General features: G+C 38.0%; 1 long non-coding RNA gene across 1 annotated transcript; it reads right to left on the bottom strand.

Annotated features, from left to right (window-relative positions):
- Positions 1 to 493: 493 nt before the first annotated feature.
- LOC122330284 lies at positions 494 to 22,762 on the bottom strand. The gene is made up of 3 exons (XR_006247997.1): positions 22,614 to 22,762; positions 22,313 to 22,458; positions 494 to 589 (listed from the first exon to the last, which is right to left on the bottom strand). It is a non-coding gene; the product is annotated as an uncharacterized LOC122330284 (long non-coding RNA).
- Positions 22,763 to 24,555: the final 1,793 nt, after the last annotated feature.

The following is a 24,555-nucleotide window of genomic DNA, read 5'->3' as shown; positions in this document are numbered from 1 at the left end:
ACGCAGGAAACTGTTCGCGGTCTATGCCATGTCTCTGGTCCTTTTGTCATGTTATATGGGACATGCCGTCACAATTGATACATTATTATTGCCTTTGCAGCAGAATTTTGAAGGGTAGATTTTTAAAGTCTGCCTTCATTTCAGCTTTGATAGCTTAATGCTTAGTGATTCTTTTCTAAATGTCACTTTTGTGAAAATACTGAAAATTAGAAAGTGGATACTCTTTCAAATGCGAAAGAATTTGAGTGATTTGAATTCTAATCTGTCTCTGTGACAGATGTTCTTTTCCATATATCCTTTGGACGTTTTGGAAGGCGATGGTGATGTTCCTGACATTTCAGCTTCTCTACCTCATGCTTTTCTCACTAAAACATAGATTTGGCCAGAAGTGTTCCACACTACAGTTCACACAGAAAGTATTCTCTGTTTTGTAGATTACATCCTGCCAGACTTTTTACAATCCATTAGATCCTGGAGGTACATCAGAGAGAAACGGAGCTGGAGTGGAATTCCAGGCAGACGCAGGTGTCAGGATCAAAAGTTGAAAACATTCTCAGAGCAGCGGGAGGGGGTGGCATGCTTGTTAGACCTGAAAAATAACAATTAGCATCCACCATGTGACATCGCTCATCATACCATCGCCATAGTTCTCTCAAAAGTTCCTCTGGTATGTTCTTTGAAAGCGTTCGCTCTTAGATCTTGCTTCCAAATTCAAAATATGAAATACTTGTGATGTTATATGACATGTGCGTTCTCTTTTGAGCAGATGGCTGGTCATGGCTTTTGGGTATTCCAGGTCTGGCCATTTACCAAGTGGGTCATCAGTAGGAACAGAAGAGTTTTAGCACAGTTCACCTGGTAGGCATAGCTGGATCATCTCTGGTGCGTTTTACATATGTCCACTTCATTAACTGTCCATTGAGATCAGCGCCACCCCTTTCATCCTGGTTCAAACAAAACTATTAGTGACTAACCAAGTCCCCCGGTAATAGGATTAATGTTCATTTAACCTTCAAACGTTTGGCAAAATACTATAAAGAGGTCATCTTTTGATGTCTGTGTTATTTTGGTGGTTTTTGGAGATCAAATTTAAACTTAAATTTAAAAAGTCTTTGAATTGCTAATACAATGGTACCCATTTGCCGTTCGAACTCCAAAGCTTTGTGAGAAATTATTTCTTCGAGAGAGGATACTATTCATTATGAGTAAATGCTGTCGAAGAACAGGGGTGTAAAACACCTCGATTGGCACGCCAGTGTAAACACAGGTTGTTTTGTGTGAGAACCAAAGGTGTGGCTTTTCTAATAATATACTGCGATATCATGCCAAGAGGTCGCAATCCAGCCCCACTCCTGCCTGACCTGCTCCGTGTTGGGCTAACAGTGGCTTTCTTGTGTATACAATAGCGGGATTTCCAAGTGTGAGGAAGGAACGTGAATATTTGCCCAGTGAGGGGCACAAATTAAAGGGGGCGTCGCACTTTCTCCTTCTCTGCCTTATTTTTAAATCATAATGCAGCCAGACATGTGTTTTAATTGGTTCCTGTCCGACATCCAAAAGAATTACGACAAATGGTGAGGAAGTTTGAAGTACGGTCAATTGTTTCTGTTGTAGTCGAACAGGTGTGGTTTCTTAAGGACCTTGATGTGTATTTTGTGACATTCGTCAGTGGAAGATTGGCAGGTTATGATGATGGTGCTGCGGCAGACATGGAGGGTTTAATTAATACGAGAGGTGTTGCTTGCTTCTCTGGAGCTCAGCAGGGTTTTGCAGAGAACAGGAATATGACGGCAACATGCGGCTCCCTGAATCGAACGTTATGATAGAGTTAAACAGGTAATCATGGAACACACTGTGCAAGGAGAATTGTAGGATTTTTTTTTTCCCGGTATGCACTTCACAAATTAATTTTTTTTTTTAGATTTAGAAAAACTAATTAAAAGGAAGTCATTTTTGATTGCCACTCTGATCAAAAACTATGCCGACGACGGTGTCAATGACCCTAATTCCTTACCCTATATTTATCTAATTAAATGAAGGGGGATAAAAAGAACAAAGCAGGTCCGGGAACCCACACTAAAGGCAGTGGAGGTGTCTTGAATGTAACACGCAACTCGGTTGCACCTGCCCCTTACGTCGGTCAGGCTCAACGACTGTGGTTTGTGGGCTGGATATCAAAGCCTAGTGCCACTGTCCTATGTGGGGAGGGACAGGGGGGAGGCTCCGGGGTGAGACTGAAGCCAGGCCTCCTGAAGGGGATTAGCGTCTCCCAGGGAGAGGAGAGAGGATGTGGAACGAACACCTGCTACGTTGTCAATAGAGTGCCGGAGAATCACGGCAATCATACACAGCACGGCCTTACTCAATGCAGGCTAGTGGCGGCTGGTGGGGGTTACGGAGGAAAGAAAGCAATGAGCAAACGAGTGCAAACCAATATCACACACCCTTAATACACAATAGCTCAAAAAGTTGCTGAAGATTTGGAATCGCAAAACAAATGCATGCTTAAGAACAACTAAGAATGTACGATTGATGGATACAGATTCAGACATATGTCATTGTATTCATGATTAAGTCATCAAAATTGGGAATTACTTACCAGAATGAAGCCATAGGCTTTGCAAATTGGGAATTTAGTTTGCTAATGGATTTTGATAAAAGAGATCAGCCAAAAAAGTCCATGTGTGTCATCATAAACTTTCAAACATTACTTTGTTAATAAAAATATATTGTAAACTACATTTGCTTTTTTTAATCATTCTATTCTTGTCTTTATTATTATTATTATTATTATTATTATTATTATTATCTAAAATGTTTACCAATGAATCAAAATAAATGTGGGTGTACATTCTGAAATTAAGCAGTGCAAATTTGTGCTTGTTTAACAGACACTGGTATCTCTTCATAGTTCAACAAAAGCAAGACTACTCTGTTTGGTTTCATTCAGCTTCTTCAAATTCCTAAGTTTGGCTTAAATGTTTTCAATAAGCATGTTCTTCACATTTAGTGGCTCCTTTTTCATTTTCTCACTATTCAAATGACAAGAAAAAGATTTTCCTTTCATCCCTTTCAATTTCATTGTATAAGCATTGTATGAGCCTGTCTGTTTTTGACTGCACCAGTACAATATCGCTCCATTATTTGGGAGTTTCAATTGTTACCTCGGATAATGACCCAAAAATGCTAAAAAGGGATCATATCCCCCAATTTGAAAATGGTGCGACCTCCACACAAATTCTCCAACTGCTGTCATTACGTTAAGTTTCTCCAACACAATAATTCTAAAGACAACAGTTTGTCTTCTCTGGAAGGGTTCACCACACCCTTGTGGAGGCCTATCTTCCCATTCTGTTCTCTTTGTCAAACTCTTCACCTGAGCAGCCATTTCTGAGGGCCCAGCCTTTCATGAAGAAGCCCAAGCTGTCATTCACCCTCTTCTCCACAGTGACCTGTGTTCCTCATGCACTTCTCCTTGCCCTGCTTTAAGTGTTAAGTTGAAGTAGGTGATTAAGAGCCCTTAGCTCAGTCTGAGAAAATGGAGGAATTGTCAGCTTCTAGATTTTGCCAAATTGAGAAGGAAAATGGAAGCGTCTAAGAGTGCAGTTTTTCTGGATGATGACTGCTTTGTTAAACTTGACACACACATCTCTCGCGGCTGGCCTCAATTACAGACAGTCACCATTAATTACAGTACTTCAAAGTTTACGTTTTGGTCAACGGTTATGGTTATGTTACATCATCTATAAGAAGTTTTGATCTCTTTTGAAAAGATTTAGTGTTAAAGAGATATGCTAGGTATAATACAAGTTAAGCTCAATCTACAGCATTTGTGACAATGTACTGAAAAATAATAAAAAGTAGGAACAATTTAAGATGTACAAGCAGAAATATGAAAAACGTTGTTATCATTTTCAGGCATGGCAAGATGTTAGTATAAGTTCTTTTCCCTCAATATATGTTAACACAGTATTACATATTTTACGTATTACTTTTTTAATATTTACAGATTGACCTTCATAAGTGCCTCACTGTTTTTTTCCCTTTTTTTAGAGCTTGCACTCCTGCAAACTTGGGGGCAAATTCGCTGAATAGTATTATTTTCCAATGCTGTATTTTGAGTCTTATTCACTAACCAGGTGTTAATATATGGAAATAGTGCTGCACTGTGAGTATATAAATTGAGTCAGTGTCATTACATACATAAACAAACATGACTCGTTCCAATGTAAATTAGGTTTCCAACAGATCAAATTCACAAAACTCAACACTGTTTATCTCCACTAATAATTGATCAGAAGTTGATTTGAGCAAATTGCACAAACGTGCACATCCTTTTGTAAATCAGGCACCAACACAGGGTAGACAACAGGCGCATTTCATTCTTAGTGAATTTTGTGTTAAATATATGCACTCTAAAAGTTGAATTCTTTGAAATGAATTGTAAACATACCTGTTGATTACCACCTTGTAGGAGAAAACTCATCATCGGTGTGACATTTGAACACTTCTTTAACACTGACAACCTATTATTTTCACCCGAAATCTCACTTTTTTGTCAGTTGAAGAGTTTGGGTTGAGTTCCAGTGTCAACAGACTTTTGAAATCTATCCTTGCATTGAAGGAGTTACAGGCAGGTGATTTAAAGTCTATGACAAGAGTGATCTTAATTACTGTCTTGGCAGAGAGTACACTGCTTTTTTTTAACAGCATAATTAAGATCCCCATCAGCTGGTGCAGCCCTCTGTAATGTTTTGACAGAGGTTGTTAGACTTCTAATCTTTATCATCACCTGGCTAGCGCTTCTGTTTTCGTCCAAGCCCAACCCTATTCCCAGGCTTTCTCCCGTAATCGATCTGTTTGCCTCCCTCACGCTATTTAGCACGTCTATACTTTTATTTATTTACTAAATTTGGCCACTTCGTTTTGGAGGCTCTCGACAGCGATATCATTACCCAAAACCTTCCATCGTAAAGACGTCGCCTCTAGAATTTGCCAAATAAGCGGAGTATCGACAGAGCGCTAAAGATGCCAGAGCGTCAACCAAGTAGGTACGGCGTTCGCTCTCCTCCCATCACTTTCTGGACGGCGGTGCCAATACAGTGAAGAGAGTATTAGGATCAGAGGCCGCGTGTCAGAGTTCACTGATTGAGCCTCGTGTAGAAAGCCTCGCTGACAGCGCAATCAATGCAGCGTTGGGTATCGATTTGGCAATATCACAGCTGTCTCTTAATGAAAGGGTTGCGGAGAACGAGGCAGTGGCGGAGCGAGGGGAGAAGGGCCGAATCATCGCACGGGCTGGAATTACCTTTCGATTGGCCTGAGTCCACTGTGTTGGGACTCTCATTTTGCTGCGGCACCTTTCTCGGCTGATCAATACGACATCAGCCAGTGAGGCGGTAATTACCATCCCTCTGGCTCCACACAAAGCCCGGCAGCAAGGGCCTGGGGGAACGGAGAGGTCATGCAAAAAGCAGCCGGCCACGCTGAAGGTGACGGGAGGTGGGGGGGAAGAAAGGATCCCCTTGCGCTCGGCGGAGTACTTAGCTGCCTTTTTAATTACTGTAATTTTCCACACAAGTCAGGAGAGCGAGCTGATGAAGTCAGACACTCTCCTCCCTGCTGTTCCTGATGAGGCTTGATGGGCCTTCAAATTACGCATTGACTTTGCTGTTTCATTTCCCAGTGTTTAGTGCTAATAACCTGTAGAGCCCCCTTTTTCTCTCCTTCTCTTTGCTCCCTCCCCCCCTCCGCCACCGCTACACACTTCGCTTATACACACACACAAACACACACTCTCTCTCTCTACCTCTGAGTCCTTGGTGTCAGTGCGGTAATTACACTGTGTGAAATCTCTACCGCAATCACAGCTGTCTAGCCCTCTTCTCGCGACCAGGTCAACCAGGCCACAGCTAATCTGCAACGCCATCGCTGACGGTGACAAGATTGTAGGCCGCTTTCTCTCTGCTGTATTTTTGTGATTCTTCAACCATGGGCACTTTTGGCTCTGTAAACTTAAATATAAATCTATACATTTCTTGAAACACGTTTTACATTTTCGCTAGTTTGTTTGAATTGTCCATCGGTGAACATGCACACTTTATAAAAAATATGTTATGTACACTTTTACTGCTATCATTTCTGTCACATATCTAATCATATACATTTGATGTACATTCTTTTTAAAATCTAAGCAAAAATATTTGAATATTAAATTTATTAAGAAGTAATGTATGCATCACAGGGGAATTATCCCTTTTTTAGGGATGTAATTGAAAAAAAACCCCTTCCATCACATTTCCATCATACATTTTTTTTTAATTTAATGCTATTTACATAAGTCTGATTTAATTAAAAGGCAGACAGTTTTTGTCTTGCTGAGGCTAATCTCATAGCTATTTTTTGTACATTAAATATACAAAATGTAATTTCTATTTAACCTTTTCTCCAAAATGCTTTTCTTTTAATGTCTGTTAGTAATAAGTCTAAAAAATATATTAAAACTGCATTTGCATTTTTTATAAACATTTCCATTATATAATATGTTTTACATAATATGTGAAGGAAATACCTTTGTAGACAGTATAATGTTAATTTTGGAAAGAAATGGCAGGCATGCGTCTTAAATACACATGATACCTAATAAGCTTGTTCTCTTCACGAATAACACAATATTGATTTGAAATTTGATATCTACTGTACAATTTTACCAAGCAGTTTTTTGGACCAATGAGCTTTCACTGTGGGTGGGGCTACCCAGAGCAACTGTTGATGGTCACTCAGATATACATGAAAGCTTTTATCGCTTGTCAGTGCAACATCCTTGACCGACTTCTGCCTGTCAGCAGAAACAAGGCACCATGAAGTCCTATTAAAAATACATTGCAAGTCTCTTTGTAATACAAACAGACTGCATGGCACTTCCCCACCTCTCTTCAGCCCTGGGTCTTTCACAAAGACCGTGAAGTCACACCCTCAGTTTAGCAGGTTACTTGCCGCTCCCCAGGCCTCGACACTCGCTGCAGAGAGAACAGTTGGAGTTCGAGTGTGACCACTGATGCATAACATTCCAATTTCAGTGCCATCCCATACTGGAAGACTGCAAATGAGACGAGGGGAGAGACGAATCCTCTTCTCTCAGTGAGATTCAGGTCTGCCGCATATTGTGAAATTCTGCTAAAGAGCTAGAGACAACTGTGGATAAGGGGGTGTTAGATTTTTTACATGCCAATTATCACAGAGTGCTCATTTCATATTTAATAGTGTAGTAGAGTGCTCTTTTAAGCATACTTTTGTTGTAACTTGTTTAGTTTTTTTTATTTCCCCTAAATATATTGACAAGGCTTTCACATAACCAGACAAAAATTGGTATCAAGTGTGAATCCAAGGCTAGTTCTATATGGATCAGTACCATTTTATTACATTGCATTACTTTTTTATTAAAATTTTAAAAAATCCCCAAATGTATGCTTCTTTCACACTAAAAGTGAAAAGCGAAAGTGCTTCAGACACTGCACTTCACTCCCAGTTTCTCTCAACAAGGGAACTGGAGAGATTTTATTAGCTTCCATTACCCTGCTTTAATGGGCATTTTGATGTATCGCATCAGAAACGATTGATGGAAATGCCAATTTTTTAATAAAAATCCCTTAATTTGCAAAAAAAAGTTTTTACACTTGCTTGATGTGTTTTTTGGCTTGTGTGAAAAAGAGTTCATGTGAATAATGGAATATGGAAATACATTTGCAGAGTAAATTTCTCCATGCACGTGCATCAAAAATCATGCGACTTCACACTATGGGATGGCAAAACCTTACTAACAAGCAGACTGATCTTGTTGCACAAACAGCAGACACCCACGTCCAAAAGCTCCCCGAACGACCCCATATATTTAATACTGTCTGCTCACTATGAGGTGCAAGTAATTATTTTATATGAAATTGATTATATTCAGTGGCTTTTCATATTTTTCTGAGTGATATATATTGCCGGTCTACCAGGAAGCGACGATTTTGTCCTCTTTGACTTGTTGGTTAGAAACGGCGCTTATTAGCAAATGTTTTATGCAATATTTTGCGCACCAGTATAATTTGCAACATTGCAAGTTTACCCAGCAAAGGAATAAATGCGAAACAAAGTAACTTCCGTAACTTATTTGAAAAAGTAACTTTGAAAACGCTGCATTGCTTTTCTAAATACTTAAAAAGGGTAATCTGATTATATAAATTGCATCAATTGTAATGTGTTACCCCTGTTAGAATCAGACAGATTATATTTCTTATCACTTGCATAAACCAGTTTTACCGAATATTGGTGTTCTTTTTCAACAGTGCTTAAAAGTGTATAACCTTCAGTGCAACTTTGTAGCTGCCTTTTGAGTTTCAGAAGTTGTAGAAATATATTGTTCACCTCAATCGATTTGCAATTTTTGTGTATATGCCAGGCCTGAGAGACCTGTTGAGAAGCATCAGCTGTCAAACTGGCATTTCTACAGTCTTCTATCAAAAACAATGGACTTTCAGTTGCTTATTGACTTGTATACATCACCCTTTTTTATCACTCCAGCTTCACTCCAGTCCTCAGAATGAATAATTGATTTGGCATGGTACAAAACAAGGCGAATGATTGGAAAACTAGGAAAGAGAATGAAGGGAAAGAAAGTGAATTGATCTCAGATGAGAAAGCAATCAAAGACCTCTCAAATACAGTAGCCCAGTAGTATAAAACCACTCAAAGAACTGTTTTAGAGGCCTTTTGATGCTGCCAGGCTTTGTCCAGATATGAGGACCACACTCACGCACGCCATGCTTGATTCCGACAGTTCTGTTGTGTTGGTGGCTGAGTGAACTTGAGGGGGAAATGAGGAGGCTTTGAGCAGTGGGGCCCTGTTGGTCCTGCTTTGCTCGTCCATGAAAGCAATGCTGTTCATTAGCTCTGCCAGTTCTGTCTGCCTCAGTGAACCCAAACACATACACACACACACACAACAAGACACCCTCTAGACGGGGCAATTGGACCTTGCACGTAAACCACCCAAAGACCTGCCTCACAATGAGCTTATTTATCTTAGCGAGTTGCAATCCGTTCTCAGAAAGAAGTGCGCTGGATTGAAATTGCCCAGGTGAGCGCTAAATACTTCTGTCGCAGAAAGATGTTGAAAAAAAGGCATTGAATAGTTTTTTTGCTCATATAGTTTGTTGTTTTGTCTGTTTGTCATTCGTATAATCTGCCTAGAACTAATGATTATTCAAATTTTCTGTCTTCTTTTTATCTATTGTTTGAATAATCTAAATCAAATCAATTTCAATTTAATCTGTGTATCTGCTGTTTGTTCAGTTTATCTATATATCATTTGTATAATCTGTATATCTATTCTTCATTTTCTCTGTCTGCTTTCTATCTATAATCTGTATCACATTGTCTGTGTAACTATTGTTCATATGATCTTGCCTATCTGTATATCTGTTGTTCGTATAATCAGTCTGTCTGTATACGTTTTGTTTGTATTGTCTCTGTCTGTATATGTTTTTCATATAATCTGTCTGCTTGTATATTTATTGTTTGTATAATCTGTCTATATATCTGTTTTGTGTTTAATCTGTCTATCTTTTGTTGCTTTTCTGTACGATAGGGTACTTTCCTGCCAGGCTGTACAAAATACCTCTAGTTTTGTTTTTCTCCAGCTGCTCTCCATTTTCCAAGCTGGTCTCTTTAGGGCACGAATGTGCTCATTATACGATTCTTAAGTATGGAGGAGCAACTGTATCTAAAGTGCTAAAAAAGAGAGGACATAGTTTCGGTTACATCATTCAGTTTTTTCTGCACTATTAGATGTGCTAAGGAATTGAGATAAATCAGGAAGATTACTAACAAAGCAGTCTTTTTGTGGTGGAAGTGATTGTTCTACCATACTTATTGATATTTAGTTGAAATTGTTAAACAATTGTTGCTTTTAATTTGGTTTTGAAATTTTCTGTATTTTCTAGTTTGGAGAACCGACACAATATCTATAGTATGATATCTAGGTGAAAGAGTCCCTATGTTCTGAGAACTGTCTTCTGTCTGTCTGTTTCCTGACCTGGGCCCCAGTTAGTCAAGTACGAGCTCTAAGACTGTGTGCCATATTTTTTAGAGAGAAGAGCGACACCACCTCAGGGGGGACGAACAGGTCAACTGTTCAGGTCTGCCCCAAAAAAATCATCCAATTGTCTATGATACCCATGTTGTGGGTACCACTTAGACATCCAGCCATTGAGAGACAACAGTCTGCTGTGTATCTAAGCAGGGAGGGGACCAGAGCATATGATAATAATGGCATCATACTTTCACACACCTCTTTAATGTATTTTAAGTAATCTCTGAGTGGCTAAGGCAAATATCGTTAGCGCTGACTTGAATAACAATCTTACAGAATTTTTGTTTAGCATTTACCAACACTTAAATTTGCCAAGATGCTCTGGTTCCCGGTAAACACTGGACTGTGGTGGCTGGTGGTTTTCAAGTTCCGTACAATACAATCATCAATTACTAGAGCACTTTCATCTGGTTTCTCAGTGTTTGCATCACTGAGTGGGGAGAACCAGTTTGATGTTCTGATCAGAATGGAAGAGCGCTGTTTTGACCCTCAACTAGTGCCTCATGATCAACCAGCTGCCGCCCTGCTGCACAGGCTCTAATGGCAAAAAATTTACATGATTCGCTGAACTAGTCGCATCCAAAAGGAGCACCAACAGCTCGCACATTCTTACTGTCCTCAATTAAAGTTCGGATTCTACAACCTTCTATGTCCCTGCATTTATCACATGTGAATCCCTTGTCACCGACAGAGAGAGATAAACTATACATGCGGTAAGCAGTGCAGGTGACAGTGCAAGGAGAAGCCCTTTACTCACTGTGAGTAATGAACGATTCACTGATATTCATAGACAAACAACATATATACCAGGTTATATTTGTCTGCCTATATATCTGTTGTTTATATAATCTGTCTGTATATCTGTTGTATATGTAATCTGTTTTTATATATAATCTACATATATCTGTCTGTACATCTTTTGTTTATATAGTCTTTGTCTGTATATATGTTGTACGTATAATCTGTCTATATATCCGTTTTGTGTTTAATCTTTTTTGTTTGTATAATATGCCTGTCTGTATATCTGTTTTCCATATAATTTGTCTGTACATATGTTATATGTATAATCTTTCTTTATATATGCTGTACGTATAATATCCGTCTGTTGTTTTGTATAATCTGTCTGTCTTTATATATGTTGTGCATATAATATCTGTCACTATAACTGTCGTTCACAACTTGTCACTGTTGCATAATTTGTCTGTCTATATACAGTATATGTTGTCCATATAATCGGCCTGTATATATGTTGTTTGTATAATCGGTCTCTGTTTGTCGTATGCTGCCATATAACTTGTCACGTATCCTTACAGGTTTTAGTGTTTTCCTATTAAAAAAAAACCCCACTAAATCACACACATATACACATCTTCAACATGTCCATTCACACAGACCTCTGGTGTATTGCTTTTAATGAGTGAGGGTGTGATCAGAAAACCCTAACCTTCCTTCAGACACACACACAGTCTTGGTTTATAAATCTCTGACCGTGTATGTATTACTATGCGCAAACCATTTAGAGAAAGCAGTTCTTCTGAGAGTGTAACATCACCGTCCCTGAATCTGAATCAATGCAATGTACCAATATATTTTTATGGCAAATTAGAAGACCTGGAATATAGCACAAGTTTTAGGGACTATTTTTATGATTTATAGTGGTTACGGTCCACTTTCATTGTGCAGAGCAAGTAGCTTGCATATTCTTCAGAATTTCTCCTTTTGTGTTCCACAGAATAACAACAATGGTGAGTAAATGAGTAAACGGTCACTTAAAACGTATTACATTTAGGTAAACTATTTATAATATTTTTATGTTTGTATTGTAAAATTGCATGTGCATTAATCCATAACTGGAAAGTCCATTTGAACCGGTTTATACACTTTTGAGGTCAATTCCATCTCAGGGCTTCACTGGCCTATAACCTTAAGTCATATCTCAAATCTGTCCACCATTTGAATGCTTTTGTATCTCTCCTCTCTGGCTCCAGATGTCAGGGTGAGCACTCATGACAACAACAACTGGAGGAGAACTTTCAGGCAACCGCTGGTGTCTTAAGCTGCGGTAGAAATAAACTGTGAGCATATTGGACAACAGCAAGACTGTCATGCTGTGCAATGCCATTTTCCTGCAGGCTCCTTCTCCTACTGTCTTCAAACACTGCTGGGGTGTGTACATGTGTGTGTCTGTGTGTGTATGAACGGAGCATTTGAGTTTAGATTTGATCAAAGCTAGCAGGCCTCATCCTCGCACTGGGGCATCACTGAATTGCTAGCGCTGAGTTTGTCAGCCACAAGTGGCCCAAGAGAGCTACATGCACCAACTGCGACGGAGACTGGATTAAAGACAGTACACAGGAGGTGAGAGCTGTTTATGAGCAAGGCAAGTAAATTAACAAACCATGCTCCTAAAAAAAAAAAAAAAAAAAAAAAAAAAAAAAAAAATCCTGTTGTATTTCTGTTACTTATGTCTTATTTATTTGTCTCTTATTTAAAAAAAGAAAAACTACTGCTCTCTTACACTTTACAAACTCTTCTGGAAATTGTATGACCATTATTATTTAATAATATTGGAAGTTCAATTTCTAATATTTTAAAATGATTAAATTGTACATTACACAATTTACATTATATTTGAAATAAGTAACTTGTGGCTCTTACATTTTAGTCACACTTTACGTGCAGTTCTTGCTATTAAACCATATGATTTTTGCCTCATAAAACTCCTAATAAACTCCTAATTTGCTGTTCATTATTAATAGTAAAGTAAATTAGTAAGGTAGTTGTTAGGTTTAGGTATTGGACAGGATTAGTGATATATGGTCATGCAAAATATTTGTTTTATAAGTACTAATATGCACCTGATTAACAGTGTAAATTAATAGTGCAAAAGTATTACCTGTTTTTTTTTTGTTATATGTACTCTGAAAAATCCTCTTGGTAACACTTTATTTTAGGGACTCTGAACTAGTTGCTTTCTGCCTGTGAAAAAATTAAAAGTTGCGATTTTCTAGGCTGATATGACTAGGAACTATATTGTCATTCTGATGTAATAATCAAGCAAGTTTGCTGCTGTACCATGGACACAGTAGGCACAATATCACTACGCCTTGCGGCAGCAAACTTCCTTGATTATTACGCCAGAATGAGTATAGTTCCTAGTCATATCAGCCTAGAAAATTGCTATTTTCCATTTTCCGCTGGTCTCAGAGAATGAGCCTATTTCCAAAAAAAGTGGAGTGTTCCTTTAAGAAGCAGGAATTTGAAGGAGAATTTGTTGTTAACAGTGATTGCGTTTTTCTTATTCTAATGTATTTTAGCATTGAAACGATTGAGGTGTGATTTTAACCTTACCAATTTCTCCCTGGCCTCTATTGATGCAATCAAACACCCGTAATCCTGTAATAACACTTACGAGAACGAAGCCAAGAAAAACAGAACTGAAGTGAAAGATGGTCAAATAAGTTTGCGAAAAAAGTGTCACATTGTCCCTTGTGGCCTGCAAACACCCCCGCAAACCTCAAACTTCCCTGCACACCCTTATGTGCCCCGAAAGTCCATAAGAGCAGCCAGCTGGGTGGGCAGCTTGGGTGTGACCCAACTCCCTCATTCATACCCACCCAGGCAAAATTCTTTTTCAAGTTCTCCCCTTCTACTTCTAGGCTCAGAGGGTGTGAAGTAGGCGTTGACCTGTGCCGCTGGGTCTCCAGGGAGAGAGATGTATGTCCGGCTTCATTTGCCACTCACCTCTCAATTAGAAGCAAAGCGAGGACGATTCCCGTCGCCTGTGTGTGGGAAGCAGAGCCCTGTCTCTTTCTGCCTTCGTGTGGTTTGATGAGTGCCGCGAGGGCTTGTATTAGTTTCACTCACTGTCTCTGTGGGCAGCTGGAGATTTCAGATGCTGCTTTGTGTTGAGCGCCGGGATGGTGCAGTGATGAGGGCCATACAGTTTCCGCAAAACAAGGCATGAAAAACAGCCCTCTTGCATTTTACAATATTTTATTGCTAGATGGCAGAAATTCAACCACTGGAGCTTGGTTATTTATAACCGCATTATTCTCTACAAGCAAGACTGCTTTTTTGGAAATGTAACGAGATGAAAACAAACTGTGTGGCATGTAGCGGATTACAAAATCCATTTAAAATTGGGTAAACATTGTGGAGGGTTAAAGGAAATGTGTAGCTATTTATTGTTAAAGCACTGTAACTTCAAAGTAAAATTTATAGTAACTCTAGAATAGGCAACTTTCGTTAATTATTAACTACTACTTTTTGCTTTATAAATTCTTAATTATTAATAGTATGGTATATACTTATTAAATTTAGGTATTGGGTAGGATTAGGGAGGTAGAGTAAGATCATGTAGATTATGTGCTTAGCACTAATAAATAGCTAATATTCTAGTATAATCATAATGGTTTTTATTGCTGTCATACTTAATGTTTTGTACTTTTTTGCTATTAAAATAGCCTAATATGCTGACTTTAAATACAAAATATGCTACTACTGCTATTAAATTCCCTGCAGGTATATGAAAATTGCTGTATTAGCACTGTATTGCTAAAAAAAATAAAAACAAGTCATCAGTGACAATTCACTGGAAAACTGATGCAAAGTGAGTGTGGATACACTTAAATAAAAGTCCTTCATTGGCTTCTATGGTTCTTCAAATTATCAATATGGTTCTTTTAAGAAATGTTCTTGTGGGAACCATTTGATTTTTGGAACATAATTCTTTTTAGGAATGTACATTCTGAAACACTCATGATTCCATTATATATTATTATTATTACTGATGCCTTAATATAAATAACATAAATAGAAAGCATGTAGTTGCAGATAATTAAATTGCCTTCTGCAAAATGGTTGTTGTCACAGAAGAGATCCTTTATTTAAAAATGTTTTAACTTTAATTTAACATTGTTAAACGTGAGTTATTGCATAGCCAAAATAAATAACATACATTCAGTTCCAACTGTTATAGCGTCCTGTTTTCTGTAAAGTTCCATTTTTGCAGCTTTTTTGTGTTATTAGACTCTGCAGGCTCATAAAATTACTTGTGAGGTTAGAGCCTCGCTGAGCCCAATACTAATCCTCTGTGGCCCCCTACTGGTCAGATGCATTAAATTCGTGTAGCAGGGGTTTGTCTCAGTGCCTGTTTTTCCGCCGTCTACGAATGGATAATTCTCTTCGCCTGTCTGCTAGGTTCAAGAGCTCTTCCTGGAGCTGGAGTTGAGTGACTTCTCCCTATGCTTATGAAAAGTCTATTTCCTCTCTTAGATGAGTCATGTGGTCCTCCCAGCTTCCACACATAATCCTTCAGAGGCTAGGGTCACTGGCAGGCTGCAGTTCAACGGGCCCCTGACTATTTGTTTGATGAGTGGGCCTTGGCCCCCCTTGGAAAGGGTCCAAGGTTTATGCAACTTAGAGGGAGGCACATGGGCAGACTATTTTTTTAATATTGCTCAATAATCGCTCATTGATGGGAGTCCTACCGTGGCTGGTCATCGTGTACCAGTATTTCTTTCGACAGGCACATTGCTCTCCCACTAATACTTTGATAATGGATAGTTTGGGGCAAAGCCCACAGAGTGGCATATGAAATCATAGTGGCATCTTCCTCTCTCTCTATCCGTCTCTGCTGTCCTGCCTGACGGCTGTGTGACAGAGAGAGTGGAGAGTGGGCTTTTTCCTTCATGTCTGACTAGTCACTGTAATGACTGCAGATGGGAGAGCCGCAGGGGGCCCGAGGCTCCGGGGCCCTGTCATTGTTTTGGGGCCGCCCTGACCCACTCACACTCATCTCATTCTCTTCTGCCTTCTGACGCCGAGCAGTAATTGAAAAGTATATTAGAGCAAATTGCTTATATTTGAGGATGCAATTTGTCTGAACCGGCATGTATTTATTCTTGAATAAATGAGAGAAAGCACTTTCAGAAGTTTGTCACGTCATTTATAATTTGACGACAAACGCTGAAATCATTTATCTATGGTGATGGTCCTACCCCTGGAATGTAGGATTTTATGATTTGCTCATTGACTTGAATTAATCCTTCACCTTAGCTTCAGTCACTTCGCTTTTAAAATTGTTTGTTTGTGATTGTTGTATATCAACAAAAATATTTTGATCCTCCTAGGTTTAAAGTTTAGATGTGAGGCACACGTATTATTTTCTAGTGTTCTAGACGCAACAAAACATTTTGTTTAGTCTGGAAATGTATTTTGCTGCATTCTAAAAGCATCACATTCTTTTTATCTGATGACTTCAGATAGAGACACTGCTACTCTTTTAAGTTGCTAATTTGAATGATGGCCGGAAGTGGGCCACAGGATGGCAGGAATTGGTCTCAGGGGACCCTCAGGCTTTGCTTATGGCCCCTGAGATATGAGGGTTAGTGTTCCCAAGTGGGGGGCCACGGGGAGCAGCAAGCAGCTGTGTGGAGTCTGGCCTCCATCTTGCCTGGTACATCACCTTAGGTTGAGCTGAGCAGCCATCCAGAAACAATTTGGTTTTGTCCCCTAATGCTTTTGCTCAAGCTTGGACTCTCTTCAGTTTCTTTTGATTGTACATCTTTGTTTTGAACATGATTGAAAATGAGTAGGGAGTTATTACCTGTTATATAAAAAATAACAAACATCATATACAACTCAAGGTGTTGCTATAGGTATAGGTTGCGACCATAATACTTCTACTAGTTTATTTAAATTTGCCTACTAAGTGGAGGCATCACAAAGGAAATTGTCATGTTTTTCATTTTACTCAAATGTAATTTCCACCACCAGTTATGTTATGTATTGTGTTTAAAAGGTATTTTGTTGAGGATTTTGTTTTTATTTTTTTGCATATATTTAAATATTTTCTTCCTGCATGATTTGACAATTACATCTTTATTTTATTTATTTTATGGTTACACCTACTTATTGATTAATAGCGTGCATATTACTGGATTATTAGCCATTTATTAGTGCTGATTAAGCGCATATTAATGCATTATTCTACATTACCTTATCCTACCCAGTACCTCAACAACTACCTTACTATTAATAAGCAGTGAAGTATTGAGGGAAAAATCATAGTTAATAGTTACCAAATGTTACCTATTCTAAAGTGTTACCAAAATTGTTTAAAAATTAAGTTCACAAGTGATTTTTACCTTTTTTATACTATTTAATAAATATATCTTAAATTTAAAATAGGTGTCAAAAATAAAAATTATCTCTGAGGACAAAGATTCTCATATCTGAAGAAACAATTATAGGGGTTTAGTTATGCATTTATAATATTTATGTTTGTCTTGCATAATATTTGATTTGTGGCTATCTGCTTATGTTTTTATTTAACCGTTAACCCCTTTTTTAATATATAATTTACATATACATTATATATTCAGCTCTTCTGGCACCTCCTAGGAAGGGCCCAGTGCATGGGCTGCCTTTAAATCTTTTCTCCAGCCCTTCACTGACATTAGCCCTGATCTTTGTAACCTCTATTGTGTTAGCACAGGCTTAGCAGACCTCTCCGGTACATCTCATTCATGAGGTCAGATTCATTTCTCAGTGCGCAACTATCTGAATTAAGTAGAAGTGGGGATCGTTGAGACTCTGGTTGTAGATGCATCTGACTCGTACATCATGTGATCCAAGTAGAAACATTTAACATAACTAAATCAACCCGATTCATTCAACAAACATTATTAAATAATAAAAAAATAAGATTACAGTGGCTAAGGCCAGCTGAACATTTGTTGCTAATTATTAGAGGCGTTAGCAAGTTAATGCCTTTAATAATTAGGCTTAATTAAGCCTGGCACTCAAGAAGCAGTTCATAAAGTAATTATGAAGTTGTCATGAAGTCCATTTGGACCGCAGATGAAATGAGACTTTGTAAAAGAAAATTATCTTTAAAATAACAGTAATTCGCTGCACTCAGAGATTACTTCACTCTCGCTCTAAGCTCTGAAAGACTCTTGATCAAATGTTGAAAATTTCAAGGTTGACTGCTTTGAAATCAAAGCTAATTTAGGACAGATGTTGAGTGTCTTTTCAAGCAGTTAATTGATCTGATGTTTTGTCTAAATCTGAGAAGAAAACGTGGCATTAATCAAATTAGTCTCGTAAGAGAGTGTGAATGTCTTAACATTTGCTAATTAGTCTATTTCTGCTTTGGGTTTGTTAATTTGATTAATTATCTTTCTAAGAGAACACTTGTCCAATTGATAATTAGAGGGGGAATAAAAAAAAAAATAATAGATAGATAGATAGATAGATAGATAGATAGATAGATAGATAGATAGATAGATAGATAGATAGATAGATAGATAGATAGATAGAATACTTGTACATGTTCTATTAAAAAAAACTACAGATGGTTTACACACAAAATAAAGCAATTATTGTTTTGAATCTAAATATTCAATGTAATTTGTATTTTTTAACATTCAATGCTTGCATAATGCTGTATTTTTGTACTAACCTCTTAGTCCTGTAGTTATGCATTACTGAACCAGGTGTTTAAAAAATAAGGTTGTACTCTCCTTAGAATTTGTTTCTAAATGTCCTAATCTAATGCAGGTTTTTATCTTGCTTACTTCGTAGGCCTATGTTTCAAGCTCAGCCCACAACAGAGATCGAGAGAACTACCACAGCTGGAAAGAAAGGAATTACCAGACCCGAACGAGGGCCATCTCTCCGGCGGGATAGAGCTCAGTGTTTGCTGGACTCAATAAGATGTCAGCCCTAATCTCAGTTTTAGGTGACCCCTGTCACTGTCTCTTTCCTCCTCACATCAGCGGCAGAGGGGGAGATGATGTTCTCAATGCAAGAGGATTAGCCGGGACACGAGGGACCTAGTGTGTCGTAATATTCTGACCAGAATCCTTCTTTGCACTGGCTTAAAGTCACATAGCAAGTTGTTTAGTCCTCTGTGAGGATGCAAACAAACACGTGTAAGGCACATGAGATCAATAAAATTTTAGATTTGTTGATTTCACATTTTCAGCTTCGTTTTTACTTTCTTAATAGTATTTTTAATTATTAATCAGTGCTTTCCAGTTCATAGACGACAATTTTCGCATAAAAGTATAAAGTTTTTGCAAAATAGTCTTCTTTGGAAACGAGTTTTCTGCTGATGTCACTTAGGCCATGCAGGCTATTGGACACTGTTAAAGAATATGCAAATAGCTAATTCATCTAATAGAACATCCTGCTTCACTCACACATGTAGATCACATTAAGTAAAGCATATTATGAATTTGGATTTATGCTGATAAATTAAAATGCACTGCTATCCTCCTTAAAAAGGTAGAATTTTAAACTGTAGAATTTAGATCTAGAGTTCTTGCCTTATTGTATAATAATTATTGTATATAATAGTCTTAGTAATCTTAAAATAACTTCTTTTGAAACTAATTTCCTATACTGCTGACACTTAGGCCATGCACGATTTTGTATAATGTTATAATATTAGCAAATATCCAAACAGCTACACATACATTTTCATTTAGCCCAAACAGTAGAGCACAGCGTTAGTAATACCAAGTTCATAATTTCCAGGGAAAGCAAGAACTGCTAAAATGAGTTTAATGTGAAGCTACTTTTACTTTTTTTTTTTTTTTACCACATTACAAAAGTAAAATAAACTGCAAACTGGGATTCACACTAACCAAATCATTTAAACTGCACACCCCAAAAGGCTACTTTTCACAGTGACAGTGGAAATTACATTTTTACAATTTAAATCTAGAATGTTAAAATGAGAGTTCTTCCCTCACTTGTATCCTTGTTTAAGTTTAGCGAAGCGAATAAACTTGAAGTCTTCGAATGCATATACAAACGAACCTAAGCTAATAATTGCAGTGTATTGAAACGAAACTTTTTCTTTCTTTGAAAGAAGATGATATGTCTTCCCACACGTTATGCATTAATTAGATAGGTGCAATTCCGTCTGAGGTGGCTACGCACACGCGGAGGGCAAGTCCTTTCGTTAACTCAACGGAAAGGTGCTGTTTAAAAGTAGCATCTACATAACATATAATTAGACATGCTTCAACTCAAAGAAACTTAAGTTATTGTAGGGGAGGCATGCAGAGGCATATATTATACATACAATGTCTTTTTTTGTCAGGTTGGTGCGTGTTTGTTTTTAATATCTCAGAGTGGAACTGCTGTTTTAGTATCCAGGTTTTTGGAGAATGCGATTTTGAATAGATTCCAAATCCTATTGGCAAACCGAATTCAGAAGGTCAAACCAGGTCTTCATTTTCGACAACAATGCTTTTCCTAACCACATCTGCTTTCTGTTACTAGGACATTTGTTATAGTTGGGTTTTCAGGTGATTTCTGGTTCAGCGAGCCTGGTGAGGATCAGTGAGTCGAGCTGCGGTCTATTCTCTGGCTGCGTTCAAATCCACATGTGACTGGAATTGATTCAGACTCATCTGGATTTCACACATTCTCACCCCAATGTTCCAGAATTATGCAGTTTAGAAAATATAAACTGAACAAAAAAAAAAAAAAAAAAAAAAAAGGCATATTGCTTCAGTCTATCTCTGTGGATCTTTCAAATTGCATTAGTCTCATTATGCTAGATGGCTCGCATACAATCTTTCTCATGAACTTGCCTGAAGATATGGGCTTTACTATATGATTTATAATTACCCAATAGGGTTCTTACGGCCCAGTGCCTCTCACACAAGTAAAGGAAAGGGAGTTATTTGTGGTAAAAGGAGTGTGAAATCAATGAAGTGTGGGAGTTAGTGTGAGGCTGATACATAACAGATAGCACAGGTCAGCTCTAAGCTCCACTGATTTACTTCACTTTACTCTAATACGTGTCAAGCGCAACAATCTTCCCCCTCGCTGCCTCCCCTCCAGGGCCGGAGAAGGGATTGTCCTCTGAAGCCTAATCGCAGAAGATGACACCATCTCAATTGCTGGATCACTGTTGAGTAATGTAATCTGTTCCAATGAACTCAAAGCTCAGAAAGGCATCATGCTCCACAAGTCTATATATTCAGTAAATTTATCTAATGAGCAAAAGGATGTCAGTAACATGGAATTAGACACAGACGGGGGCTGAGGGGGCATTCATGGTGGGTTTGGTTTATTGGCTGAGCCAATATATAGAAAAAAATTTGGGAAAATGCCATTCCGTTTCCAAAAGATATGGTTGTTGTTTTTTTTTTATAATAAATACATTTCAATGGTAATACTTTAGTTTAGGGTCCAATTCTCACTATGGACTAGCTGCACTAGTTAGCATGCATATTGCTAAAAGATGGCTGTTTATTAGGAAACACATGTATAGTATATGCACATATACATCTACCTTACTAATAAATAATCAGCAAATAGGTTTGAGGCAAACCCTGATGGGGAAAAAAAAAAAAAAAAAAAAAAGTAGTAACCATGGTTTGGTGACATATTGATTAGCCCTTGTATAATCACGTTTTATTACAAATTCCTTGGTTCATTTTTAATTAACATGTTTTAGCTAGCCTATTGTAGCCATTGTATTTGTTTTTTTAGTATAGCGTGGGCTTCAGGTCAGTAAGTGTTAACACGGTGGCTTCCTGAAGTGTAAATATGAAGTAAAATGTTAGTTCAAATTAATGTTCGCCCCTTGAAACCTAACAGTGTAAGTGAGACGCCCCTACTCGAAGGTAAAAATAAGATGAAATGACTCTCAAACATACTGGATTAACAATTATTAATTATTTTCTTTCCTTTGCTTAGGAAACTGGATTTTTGTCTTGTAAGCTGAGGTTCAATAGAATAAAATAAAAATAATACAAGTTCTCTGATACTTTCTTTCACCCACGGTAAAATTTCAAACACTTCTGTGTGTCACCTCAAATACAGGTTTAACCACATTATTTGCAATATCAGAGCACACCAATTATGTTTTCAAACAGCAGTGAATCTCAAATGAAACACGAATCTTGAAGATATGACTCTTTAAATTGAAATCAATTGATTCCCTTAAATGAGCTAAATAAGTCTTGACTCAGCTCAAATGAACTGTTATAACCCTTGACTCAACTCAACTGTTCAAACAACTCTTGTGAATCAACCAATGATTCGGTTCTCACACCAACCCAATTTTAGTTACTGAATTTAAGATCACAGTTCAGTTCAATCTACATCAGTTTGTGTTCGTGTGTGTGCACAGAACGTTTGTACCAGTAGGTAGCAATGAAGAATTCAACGGGATGACTTGCGATGACTTTAGACGACTCTAGATGACTTTCACAGCTGGGTCAGGACATTGAAGAGATGTTGTGAGGATGGCAGGGCAACAACAAAACAGCAAAAACACAGGCCCTTTTCTGTAACAAAACGGCGCAGCTCAGCCACAGCACGTGCTGATTCGGTCTCGGGAGAAAAGTGTTTCTCAAAAAAAAACAAGGATGGCCAGTATTGACAAAGATGCAAAAACACTTGAGAGAGGGGAGGGGAAAATGAAGCTCGATGTAACACTCACTTCCAGTTCATGTTCACGTTGCAAGGACACACACGCGATTTCTGGTCTTCCCAATCTCACATGTCGGACTTAGTGCTCACTTAAGGCACCAAACTAAAATTAACTTTAGTATCACAATGTTTACTACACGGTTCCACAAATGGCGTATCTCTCTCCTTCTTCTTTAGACCACTTTTTATCTCCCGCGAACACATTAAAAACGGGGCAACCCGTCAAAATAAAAGTCCCTTAAAATACTTCTGTTACAAATAGGCTACTGTGAAAAAAAAAAAAAAAAAAACTTTAACTGCACTTTGCCATGTGAGCAACCAGTCAGAAGATATGTTTTTTTATATGCTACTCACTTTGGGATTGGGGTTGTGCATTACATTCGCACTGTACATGTGTTTTGAGGCACTATAAAACCCGCTTTATTAGAATCATTTGTTCGGGAATCAGACTAGACGTTCAGTTTCTGTTGTCGTGTTGTGTTGACACAGAATAATGCGATCGAGAAGTTTGAACGTCATACGCTACAAATATTTTCCAAAATGAAACTCAAACCTATCAAACAAACAGACACTTTTAATGGGAGCTGACTACTGTGCATGCATACTGTTGAGGCCTGGTGATTATTTTTGCCCTGTTCCTCATCCCTCAGTGTCAGCCCTGCAGAACAGGTTCAGAAAAGTCAAAGATGACTGCACAGAACCAGTGGCCATTGCGCACAGACTGCACACAGCTCTGAGATGGCAAAAATACAAGAGTAGGTCACTATTACTGAGTATTGAACTCTTTTCGTCATTTTCCACATTATCCAAAAATAAAATATTGTAACACATATACTTCTGTAAGATGTTTGGAAAGCATCTAATGTATACAAACATCTGACTGATGCTGTAAGATGTCAGTTTTACATATATTCTAAATCATAAGCATCTTAAAGGCATTTAATAAATGTATTTTTGACATCTGATATAAAAACGTCCTATAGACTATAGCAGATGAGCAAACACTGTAAAGAATGCCTTACAGATGTTAGGCAGATGTCAAATGGGTGTCAAGTAAAATTTCAGTATGAAAGGAAAAAGATATGAACACGATATATTAGCAACAAAAAAGGACATTTCATGCTTTGTGTGTTGCATGAGTGATACCAGAAAAAAACAATTCAACATTAAAAGAGTTACTAATGGTAGTTCTTTAAACCAACACGTATAAGACAATAAATGAAAGTTAAAAACCTCTACAGTTACTTTAAGGTTTAAAGGCCTTGAGTAATCACTGAACTGTAACTTTAAATATTCAAAGCATTTTTGCTGCTTCATAAGCCAGTGTTATTGCTTCACTCTGATTTCATATTCATAGAAATTATGTGAGGAACCTGATCTGGTCTGCTACCCCTTACGTCTTAAATGAAATCCGCATCCAAATGTGTGAGCATTTTACTAATATCAGGCTCGCATAAAGAGACATTATTATAATAGCATTCAAATGTCAAGTCAAGTCATGCTTCATTGTCACTCAACCATGTAGGGGGCTGTTCCTCCATACAATAGTTCGATACTATCAAATAAAAGACAGATGCGTACAAAACATACGTAGGGCAGTGTATCATGTGGTGCGCGTTGTTGACTAATTTCAGCCTCTGTAATTCAATTTAACAATGTCGCATTTGCCACTTCATATTTCATAATGACAGTACGTTCAATCACAGCAAGCCTTCTCAACAAGTAGCTTTCACCGCTTGATGGGCCCAGATGTGTTAAAGGCACAGAACAATACTTCCACCATGTTTAATAGGTGTGTAACCTTCCAGACTCATCATCCCATCACCAGAGTTTCAGCATTAGGGCGAACAGTGTCCCCTTCTGCATTTGAAGCCAAGTGCATTGTAGTTGATTTGCGAGTTTCTGCCCCACTTGGCACCGTTGATGCTAAACGGAGAAACAATACATTCATA

The sequence above is a fragment of the Puntigrus tetrazona genome, chromosome 25 (genome assembly GCF_018831695.1).
Source record: "Puntigrus tetrazona isolate hp1 chromosome 25, ASM1883169v1, whole genome shotgun sequence".
Classification (NCBI taxonomy): domain Eukaryota; kingdom Metazoa; phylum Chordata; class Actinopteri; order Cypriniformes; family Cyprinidae; genus Puntigrus; species Puntigrus tetrazona.
The sequence above is the reverse complement of the archived record's forward strand: the minus strand, read 5'-3'. Positions and strand labels throughout refer to the sequence as shown.